This window comes from Prionailurus bengalensis, chromosome B3, assembly GCF_016509475.1.
Source record: "Prionailurus bengalensis isolate Pbe53 chromosome B3, Fcat_Pben_1.1_paternal_pri, whole genome shotgun sequence".
Taxonomy (NCBI): domain Eukaryota; kingdom Metazoa; phylum Chordata; class Mammalia; order Carnivora; family Felidae; genus Prionailurus; species Prionailurus bengalensis.
Window position 1 is genome coordinate 122,470,171 of NC_057355.1, and position 11,177 is coordinate 122,481,347.

Genomic DNA, 11,177 nt, shown 5'->3' on the forward strand with positions numbered 1-11,177 from the left:
AGCCAGAGAACCACCCTCTGTGGCCTCAGCACGGGACAAGGCTGCTGTTGGGGGACAGGAAGGTCAGCCAGGCCGGTTACAGTAAGAAGGAACATGTACACCACACCTACGCTTAGAGAACCAGCAGAGAAGGAGAAAAACTTACAAGAATTTCAGATTTGATAGCTCAGAAATACAAAGCTTCAAAGTAGTCGTCGTGGGAAAACTCAAAATGTTGGAACACTTTCTCACACTTACTTTGTTGGCTTAGTGTTGATTTTGTTTTGTACTGCTCATGGCCCGATTGTTTTGGGGGCTGGTGCCTCTAGAAGTCTCCATCAAGGCCTGGAAAATGAAAGTGGGGCGCACGGTCTGTGGGATCTCCCCGAGTCTGTCCCCAAAGGACAGAGAAGGAAGGCGTTTTCCTCTTTCTTCTGTCAGACACCAAAGGAGGTGAGCTTAAGCTGGGTTGGAGGTGGTGCTAATGAGTCATCCAGGCATCCAGGATTTTCTTCTCTCACCACTCTTGAAAACCTTCCCCTCGGCTGGGTGTCCGGGTACACATTTATCCTGGGACAGGGCTCACGGAGCAGATCATAGCTGTCATTTGTTGGTGAAAGGTCAGTGGGCTGGGAGGAAGCTGTTGGGGGTGCTGGAAGGGATGACAGGAACTGCGGAGATGAAGAAGCTCCCAGCCAGCCCCGCCCCTGAGCTGGAAAATCTTTAACAAAGGATCCGGCCAAACCATAAAAGAAAGGACAGGCAGACAGACATGCCCAGCAAACACATCCCCCCGTGAGGAGGTCAGAAAACTCTTGGACAGCAGAAGGAAAGGAGACAGATGGCCCGAGAGAAGAAGGAAGCCTGGAGAGAATGAGGATTTCTGTTCTGGTCTGGTCTGTTCTTTTTTCTCTATTCTATTCCTTCCTTCCTTCTTTCCTTCCTTCCTCCCTCCCTTCCTTCCTTCCTTCCTTCCTTCCTTCCTTCCTTCCTTCCCTCCCTTCCTTCCTTCCTTCCCTCACTCCCTTCCTCCTTCCTACTTTCCTTCCTTCCTTCCTTTTTAAATAGACTTTATTTTTTAGAGCATTTTTGAGTTCACAGCAAAATTGAGCAGAAAGTCCAGAATTCCTACATATCCCTGCCCCCGCTCACACACAGTCCTCCCCGGCCATCAACATCCCCACTAGAGTGGTACATTTGTTATAATCAATGAACCTATGTTGACACATCATTATCACCCAACTACATAGTTTACATTAAGGTTCACTCTTAGTGCTGTACATTCTACGGGTTTTGATAAATATGGAACAATATATATCAACCAATATGGCATCATACCTCATGGTGTCACTGCCCTAGAAATCCTCTGTGCTCACCTATGCATCCCTCCCTCCCACCTAACTCCTGGCTACCACTGACCTTTTTTTTTTTAATGTTTATTTATTTATGTTGAAAGAGAGAGAGCAAGCACGAGCAGGGGAAGGTCAGAGAGAGAATCCCAAGCAGGCTCTGCACGGACAGCACAGAGCCCGATGCGGGGCTCAAACTCGTGAACCCATGAGATCAAGACCTGAGCCGAAATCCAGAGTCAGCTTAACGACTGAGCCACCTAGACGCCCCAACCATTGATCTTTTTACCATCTCCATAGTTTCGCCTTTTCCAGAAAGCCCTACAGTTCGAATGTATGTAGCCTTTTCCGATTGGCTTCTTTCACTTAGTAATTGCATTGAAGTTTTCCCCATGTCTTTTCAAGGTTTGATAGCTCATTTCTTTTTAGTGCAGAGTAATATTCCATTCCTGGATTTACCACGGTTTGCTTATCCATTCACCTACCGAAGGACAGCTTGACTCCTTTCAAGTTTGGGCAATTATGAATAAAGCTTCTATAAACATCTGGATACAGGTGTTTGTGTGGACATAAGCCTCAGCTCCTTTGGGTAATACCGAGGAGCATGAGGGTTGGATTGTATAGGAAGACTATGTTTACCTTTGTAAGAAACCGCCGAACTGTCTTCCAGAGTAGCTGTACCATGTTGCACTCCCATCGGACATGAGTGAGAGGTCTTTCTGTTTTTAACTTTTTTTTTTTTAATGTAAGCTTTACACCCCACGTGGGGCTCGAACTCATGACCTCCAGATCAAGAGTCACCCATTCTACTGACTGAGCCAGCCAGGCGCCCTGAGTAAGAGCTCTTGATGTTCCACGTCCTCACCAGCATTTGGTGTCATCGGTGTTCCAGAATGTGGCCTTTCTAACGGTAGCAGCTCAGTGTTGTTTTAATTTGCAATTCCCAGATGACATTGGATGTGGAGCATCTTTTCATATGCTTATTTGCCATCTGTATGTCTTCTTTGGTGAGATGTCTGTTCAGGTGTTTGGCCCATTTTAAAAATTGGGTTGTTTGTTTTCTCATTGCCGAGTCCTTTGTACATTCTGGATAACGGTTCTTACTTAGATCTGGCTTTTGCAAATATCTTCTCCCCATCTATGGGTTGCCTTCTCATGCTCTTGAACCCCAGCTTCTGAGCTGATGGTTCCAGCCCTTGACCAAGCCCAGAGGTGGTACAGGATCTAGCCTTTTGCACCCAATTCAGGACTCCTCCAAAGGGCAGGCTTTGCTCTGGGTGCCTCAGGGGCTGGCAGAGACCTTGTCGGATGTGCACGTGGTATGGAGGCCCCGCCCCATCCGATCCAGCGTCCTTCCTACTGCAGGGGGCTGCTCCCATTTACCTCTGTGCAGAACTGACTCTCAGGCTCTGTTAGTGCCTGGAGAAAAGAAGTCGGAGAGATGGGCCAGAGAGAGACTGAAGATGCCGTTTGTTTTAAGCTTATTTCTTTATTAATTTAAGTAACCTCCACACCCAATGTGGAGCTCAAACTCACAATCCTGAGATCAAGAGCTGCATGCTCTTCCAATTGAGCCAGCCAGGAACCCCTGGAGGTACCGATTTAAATGGAGAAGTCAGGGAAGGTGCCACCGATAATGTCACCATGTCGAGCTGAAATCTGGAGCCATGACAGCACCCCACTGCAAAGGGGTCCAGGAGAAGGCAGGTCAAGTGCAAAGGCTCTGGCCTATGTGGCTGAGGCAGAGGGTGCCAGAGGACTGGGAGACGAGGCCACGAAGTTTCAAAGATTGGAATGGAGGCAGGCCAGAGTCGGAAGTTTGGATTTATTCCAGATGCGGCGGGAGGCCACCGGAAGGTTTTCAGGCTAGAAATGATTCGCATTTTTAAAAGCTTGCACTGGCTGCTAGGTGGAGGACAGCCTACAAAGGAAAGAGCGAGAGGGGAAGCAGGGAGACCAGTTGGGCATTTTATGGTTTGGATTAATATAAATATCCCAGCCTAACAGCGTCTCCCTCGCAGAGGATCATGGGGGCCCGTTGCATAGACTCCCATGCATAGAATCCCATGCACACTCACTGCAAACCCACACACACCTCAGGTCCCCCACACTCATACACACCCACAGCCTGTCCTGGACACAAGTGCACCTGCGTGCATTCACGTTCCCCCACATGCACAGAGGCATACACGTGCTGCCATGCATGGCACCAGCAGAGACGTTTTCAGGCAAGTACACACACACACACACACACACTCCCATTTACACACTTCCTTACACATGTAAGAGATACTTTCTTTTCTTTCTTTTTTTTTTTTATGTTTATTTTTGAGAGAGAGACAGAGCACCAGCAGGGGAGGGGAAGTGAGGGAGGGAGACCCAGAATCCAAAGCAGTCTCCAGGTTCCAAGCTATCAGCACATAGCCTGACGTGGGGGTTGAACCCACGAACTGTGAGATCGTGACCTGAGCCGAAGTCGGACACTCAACCGACGGATCCACCCAGACGCCCCTGAGATGCTTTCATCCACAGACACACATAAAGCTACACACATTTCTACACAGCTTCACATATGCACCATTTCGCATTTTCCAAAGAGAAGCAGGTCTGAGCAGGGGAAGTGGCTGGGGAAAAGGTGTGAGGGGTTTTACAAGAGGAGGAAATAATTGCAAACCGACTTAGTCATTGGAGAAAGAAAATGCTTGAAAGCCTGCTTTACCCTAAATTGCAGCTGATGGCTGGGTCAGCCAGTTATTAGCAAGACTGCATCAAAACCTTCATCCCCCAGGTTGGGGGCTCCCCTTAACCCCTACTTTGGTTCATCCTCAAGCAGCCACTGTGGGCCACCTGCCCAGCCACTCGTCACATTAAGCAGCTGTCACTATACTCCTAGTGACTCACAAGGCATTGGGGTGAGGGAACAGAGGCTGCCCCCTGAGGCCTGAGAAGCCCTCCCAGGATGGGGAGGGATGGGGGTAGCGATGGGAGGGAGGCCTCACAAACCTCAAGCCTCAGCAGGCAGAGGACAGGCTGGGGGTGAGGTGGGTGGGATGGGTGCTGCTTTGGGGAAATCTGGACTCCTTTTCAAGGCCCCATAGGACTCTACCACCCTCCTCCTACCACTTCCTGTCCAGCACTTTCCACTTCCAGCTCTGAGAGCCAGCCACAGTGATGCGCCAGGAGCCAGTAGCTCTTTGGACACACACCTTTGGATCTTTGCAGATGCTGCTCCCAAGACCACCTGAAACACCTTCCTTATCCTTCCAGACTCAGCTTAGAAGCCACCTCCTCCAGAAAGTCTTCCCTGATTGTCCCAAATCATCCTTGCAATTGGAGGTCCTTCCTGTGCTCCTGTCTAGCATTTACTGCACTGTCCACACCCAGTGTTATACTTGTCTGTTTCCCCATCAGGGCAAAGAACATGTCTGTTTGATGCATTGCTCCCTGGCACATAGTAGGTGCTGAACAAAGGGTTCTTGAATAAATAAAAATTGCTCCTATGCGCCAGTGAAACTAGAAAGGAGATCACTTCTGAAAAAGAATCCTTGCTTCCTCTACCTTTTTTGCTACTCCAAGAGCCACCTGATGATCACTTAGTCTCCAGTTCACACAGTAGGACACCTGTGGCCATGCTTCTCTTCACCTCTTCTGTCTTCAACCTCCTCTGGTGTGTGTGGCTGGGATAATGCCAGGCCCCCTGGGTTGGGGCAGGAGATAATGGGGGAGATTTGGAAAGTGAGGTGACATGAGGCAGAGAAATTCAAGTTAAATGTACATAATTCCCTATTATTTTCTATGGAGAGAGGGTGGTAGACACAGAGGAGAGAATCAGGCTGGGCATTTGGGGACTGAAAAGAGCAAGAGAACGTTCCCAGAGAAAGAAGACCTTAAACAACCCAGATAGGGCTGAAGCAGTTTGCTGATCAAAGGAAGAGGCCGATCGGAGCATCGGCACTACTGAGGAATCTGAGATGTGCCAAGAGAGTTAGCTCGATGCCTCAGGACCTGGGCAGCACTGGTGGTCAGATAGGAATCCAACTTCCCCTCCCAAGAAGCAAAGAAATATAAAACTTGATAGCTATCACTCAGTGGGTGTTTACTACAGAAAAGGCAAGTGCATCCTACTGCCACTTCCCAATCCACACCATGACAGACATCACTAATCAATCATGAGTGCACCCATCACCCCCAGGCCAGGATGAGATGTCAGAATTCTTCACCCAGGGCTCCCAGGAGACCTAACTGATCAGTTGGAGCTGGCACATTAAGGTAGACCCTTTTTGCCATCACTGGTGTCCTGAGTGCTTAAAAATTTGTCTCATTCAATTCTCACAATAAATCTATGACATCCATATGAACTTTTATTTCCCAGGTGAAGAACAAAGAAGGGTCAGCCTGGTTAAGAACTTGACCAAGTTCACAGAGCTACTAAGAGTCGGGCTGAGAATTCAGACCCTAGTAAGTCTGTCTCCAAAGTCTATGCTCTTGCCCTGTACCATGCACCCTGCCTCCCCTCGGCATCTGGACCACCACGTTGTGGGCATTTGCTGGGGCTCTGTTGCCTCCCAATCTCCAGACTTCCTGTCCCATGTGAGGTGCCAGCAGGTAAGAGGCATTACCCTCAACTAGAGCAATTGAGGAGTCTTTCAAAAGGCACTATTTGCCTAGGGCGGGCAGTGCTAAAAGAAACCAGAAGGAATTCTGCAGACCTTGATGTGACAGGGAGGGAGATGGCTGGAAGCTGAAGAGAGTCAGAGCTGCAAAGGAAAGAAACAAGGGGAAAAATACCCCGACCTCTCTCCGCCCACCTTCCTAGTCTTCTCCAGTGGGAGACCCTGGAAGCCAGAGGCATGGGATTTCGGCCGATGAGGCCCACACAGGTCAGCCTCCTGGACTTCGGAGTTGGGGGAAAAGATAGAAGGATGGAACTCTGGAGGGGCAGACTGAGAAGGCCATCCAGAGTGTTCCTTCCGTATTTGGGGGGATGGGGTAGGAATTTCCCTTCCTGAGGAGTATTCATGGGACAAGAGTCTGAATCCAAAGACCTGGAGGACCAGGAGAACCGATGGGGTAAATCCCAGTCCAAGGGCAGGAGAAGACTGACTTTCCTGCTCAATAGGCAGAGAGAACATTCTCCCTTCTTCCCCATTTTTGTTCTATTTAAGCCCACTAGCATTGGAGAGGACAATCTGCTTTACTCAGCCTAAGGATTCAAATGTTAATCTTATCCAGAGACACCCAGAATAATGTTTGACCAAATATCTGGGCATCTCATGGTCCAGTCAAGTTGACACACAAAATTACCTGTCATCACACCATTGATGGCAGAGGGATGGTAACAGCAAAGGCATCCTAAGCAGGCTGCCCTGTGGCATGACCTTGGCAACGACGCTGACTGCCTAGCATCTCTTGGATCCTGCTCACCTTCCAAGCTGGGACTCCAGCCTTCCCACTGATGCTGTGAGCAGCCCCCAATCCTTCCAGCAAATCTTTTCTCTGCTTGAGAATGTCAGAGTCCATTTCTGCCTCTTACAGTCAGCACCCTGGCTGGCACAACCACCCAGAACAGCGTGATGATGCATAGAGTGGTGACCCCCGACAGGTGCATCAGGAATGCATCAAGCGGGGACACATCCTCAGAGGATCCCGGTTCCCCTTCCGAATATCACGGCTCTGCCACTCACGAAATTCGGCAAGCTTGCTTTGAGGTCATTCGTGCTTATGGCTGAGCTGCCTCTGGGACACCCCAGGGGATTTCATTCTACCGCGGGTGCCCCACTCCCAGACATGGTTTGCTTTAGGAGGCTGGCAGAAAATAGACCGCACTGCCCCAGGAAAAGACCCTGCCACAACCCACGTGTGGCTGCTTTGGAAGTCCACAGTCACGCACCAGATGCCCTGAAGGAATCCTCTAAGGGAAGGGACCCTCTCTGCCCACTGGACTAATGCCCCCACCCCCTCAGCAGCCTCCCTCGGCCAGAGGCCTGGAGCTGAGGTTGATCTTGACTGAGCTGCCCCAAGAAGTAGCCAGTTGTGTCACCGCCTCCACCTCCCACCCCCACACTGAGGATTCGGATGTGTCTCTGGATGTTCAATATTTGCTCAGAGAATCAGAAGGGAAGCAAAGCGAGAACCATCGAGGTGACAGGCTGGTGCCTGCAGTTCCTGGGCTGCACCAGCCCCGGGGTTTCCAGAGAAGGCAGGAGGGGCCGGGGGCAGGCTGGCACAGAGACCCTCAGCCCCAGGGACAGCCCGAGGACTAACAGGAGGGGACCGAGTGGGGTTCAGAGATCCAGGTGGCTCTGCTCCCCCACTCCACACACTCCCTCCAGGGCTCCATTCTGTGGGGTCCGTACACGCACATGTCAGCACCAGGGTCCCACCATTCTGCAGAACTGATGCATCAAGCCCGGGGCCAGGGCGCATGTAGCCACCAGGCTGCCGTGAGAGCCATGCGTCCATGCCTCTTGCCCTCGGGAAGCCTAGGGCTCGTGGGACACAGCCACACAAGTATACTCCTGAGACACTGCAGGGAAGCCCAGGCATGTCACAGGGGGGCCTTGAACCAGCTCCTCTCCCTGAGACCCCTGACCTTCCTCTTCCTCCAGTCCCATGAGTCCCGAGGACAAGCCTGTGGCTGGCTCCCAAATGTCTTCCTGCACCTCTTCCCCCTGTCCTCACAACAAGGCTGGAGAGAGATCCTGGGAGGTGACGTGGGGAGCCCACGCTGCCCCCTTCCTGCCCTCTCACTGTCCCAAATACACTGTCTATCTCTTCCCTGGGGTGTCACTGGACTGGCCAGCAGCTCCCAAGTTCTTGGAGGACGACCCCTTCTCAGGCCAACAGGGCGTGCACCCTCTCCTGGGAAGCGGCGGGGCAGGGGGGTGGGGGTGGCCATCCGCCCCCACCAGGGTCTTGCACCAAGTACAGCTTGGTCATACTGCTGATGGTGCACAGAAAAAGGCCCCTGCCCAGAAAGGAGGCCAGGAATAGAGGGCCATTGGCCTGTGCTCCAGGGACCTCAGACTTGAGCCTGGCTGTGGCTGGGCCACCTGTTGGTCCCCCCTTGTCTGTGGCAGCTGAGCAAAGGGGGGCCTCCCACGGCAGGCCTGCACCTTTGCCCACACCGGCCCCTGCCTCACTGGTCTTCCCGACATCCCCTGGCTGCCCACTTGGTACTTGGCTCCAGGCTGCCCAGGACAAGGGGTTTCTAGGCACTTGTGAGCCTCTCTCTCCCCTGGGGTCTGCAGCTCAGGAGGGATGGCTTGTGCCAGGAGGGGGCGGGGGGGGGGGGGCAGCCAGGGCCGGGAGGGCCAAGTGCAGGAGGGGCAGCCTTTTATCTTGGCTCTGTAAAGCAAAGCCACCCCCCGCCCGAAGCTGGCCGGCATTGGCACGCACCATAAATCTCCAGGATGCCGCAGCTGTGACTGGATTATTTATAGTTCCCGTCTTACATTTCTAACACGAAAATATCACACAAAGGGAAAGGTAATGAAATCTCACCTCTCCTGCACGTCCCTCACTCCAAACTGCAGGGCTTTCCAGAAGCCCTTGTGGCTGAAGGAGGGATGAGAGAGGCCCGCTGCCCGCACCCCGCCCGCCTCCCTCCCTCCTTCTGTCAGTCACACGCACATTTCTCCTCACCCACCCCTACATTTGCTCTCAGACACATTCTCTCACGTTTTCTTTCTCTCACACATACATTTCCTCCCAGATGCACAGACAATTCTGTTCTCTCGCTCTGCTCGCTCCCAGCTCGCCCCGCCTGAGCCCTTCCCATCCCCCAGACACACCCCACACCTCCCTGCCCTTTCCCTGTCCCCACCGCCATCCCTGTCCCCCGTCGGCGTGACTAACTCCCCTCAGCTTGTGTATTTGCTTTTTTGCCTTGTCAATGAAGATGCTGGCACATTAATTACCAGGTCTGTCCTCTGCGAGGCCTGTCAGTTCCTTGTCAATAGAGGGGGGAAGTGTCAGCCTACATTCATCTTGCTCTGCCTTTAAAACACCCATGGGCATTGCCTCCGCAGGGAGACCCATTCTGGGGCACACGGCAGTGAGGACACTGGTTCCTGGGCTTGATATACACGGACATACAGAAAACACAGGTCACAGAACACGCCTCTCACTCTGCGGGAGGCAACACCTAAGGATGTGCTCTGCAAACTGGATGCTGGGCCTGGGCGGGGGTATTTTAAGGTACAGAGGATGAGAGGTCCCTCCTGCCTCCTGCATTACTGCCTGGTGGTGTTAAGTAGGATGAGCCTTGTGCGACACTGTCCCACAGGCACAAACCGGAAACTCTGGAGCCCTGGGCAAGCTTCCGTGGAGAGTCAAGGCCCAGCCCCTTCCCTGCCTGCCCCCCCCTCCCCGCCCCACCCCTGGCGCAGGCCTGAAGAAGAAAAATCAGAAAGCGACACTTCATACTGTAGCCCAGCCTGACATGTTCATGACTCACTTCTATCCAGACGTCACAGTGACTGGGGACGCCCGCGCTCTCTCGCTCTCTCTCTCTCTTACACACACACACACACACACACACACACACACACACACAATTGTGCTGGGATAAGGGAAGAAGTCTGCCACCCTGGGCTGGGAGTCAGGGGAGGGGACCTGGGGATAGAAACCCTGCAATCCACCAACAGGGCTTGGATGCCTCCTTTTTTATCTTAAAAATTCACCTGGCTTTTTGGGTTATTCGCTATAACATATGGCTGCATTAAAAAATGTCTTAAATGACTTATAATTAAAATTTCATTTTTTTCTGAAATCTTTGCCTTACATTGACCTTCCTGGAAGTTGAGTCTCAAAAACGCTTTGGCTTTTCCGAGAAACACAGGGCACAAACACCCCAGTGAAAGATCGAGGGGACCAGTCTAGGGGGTAAGGATATGGAGTATATATCTATGGGGTAAGGATAAGAACAGGGGCTCTTGGGTTTACATCCTGGCTCTCCCAAGCATTTGCCGTGTGACCTTAGCTAAACCACTTGCTTCAGAACCTTGGCCTGTAAAATGGGTGTGATATTACTACCTGTCACATGGAGCTTTTATGAGCATGAAATGCATTAATATACGCAAAGTGCTTAGGAGAGCAGCTGACATGATACAGATGTTTGCGATTATTTTTCTGTAGAAGACCAACACGAAGCCACCAAATCAACTGCAGCGACTGAAATTAGAGATCACTCCTGCCTCCTTCCTAGGTTGTGCTTCTGCCCTCGGCCTGTGCCGCACACCCAGCTCCTGACCTCTGTTCATGCATCTCTGTGTGCCAGGCGGTCGGTTCACAAACGTTCTCCTCTGTTCCAAGGGCTATGCCTGGACTGGCGGCTCAGTATTACAAAAGACTTTCTAGAGGGGGAGACAGACACATGCAAACAACATGGTACGGACCACGTTCCGAACCGAAAACCCCCCACGAGCAAATGTCATGCTTTCTTTCTAAGAGTCACTGCCTGGCTGTGGGGGCCAGCGGCAGGTTAAAGCGGTGTGTTCAGTAGAGTGTGATTATGATGATACTGTCTAGTGGCCTGGAACATTCTTGCCTCGTGTCTATATCAAGTCTCTTCTTTGATGTCACCTCACCTGCAGGGCCTTCTAGAACCACCAGGATAAACGACAACACTCTTCCCCAACCTGTCAATCACTATCCCCTACTTACCCTATTCATCTTCTTAGCACTTACCACCACCTGACATATTTTGACATGGTGTATTTCTTTGTTGTCGGTCTGCCCCACCAGAGTGATATAAGCTTCCTGAGGACAGGACCTTTGTTCTGTTTCCTCCTGAATCCCCTGTGTCTGGAGTAAAAATTGGCAGGTAAGTAGGTGGTCCATAGGTAT

General features: G+C 51.7%; 1 long non-coding RNA gene across 1 annotated transcript; it reads right to left on the reverse strand.

Annotated features, from left to right (window-relative positions):
- Positions 1–1,531: 1,531 nt before the first annotated feature.
- Positions 1,532–11,177, reverse strand: LOC122469367. Its single transcript, XR_006293446.1, has 3 exons — positions 11,019–11,177; positions 4,887–5,025; positions 1,532–3,249 (listed from the first exon to the last, which is right to left on the reverse strand). It is a non-coding gene; the product is annotated as an uncharacterized LOC122469367 (long non-coding RNA).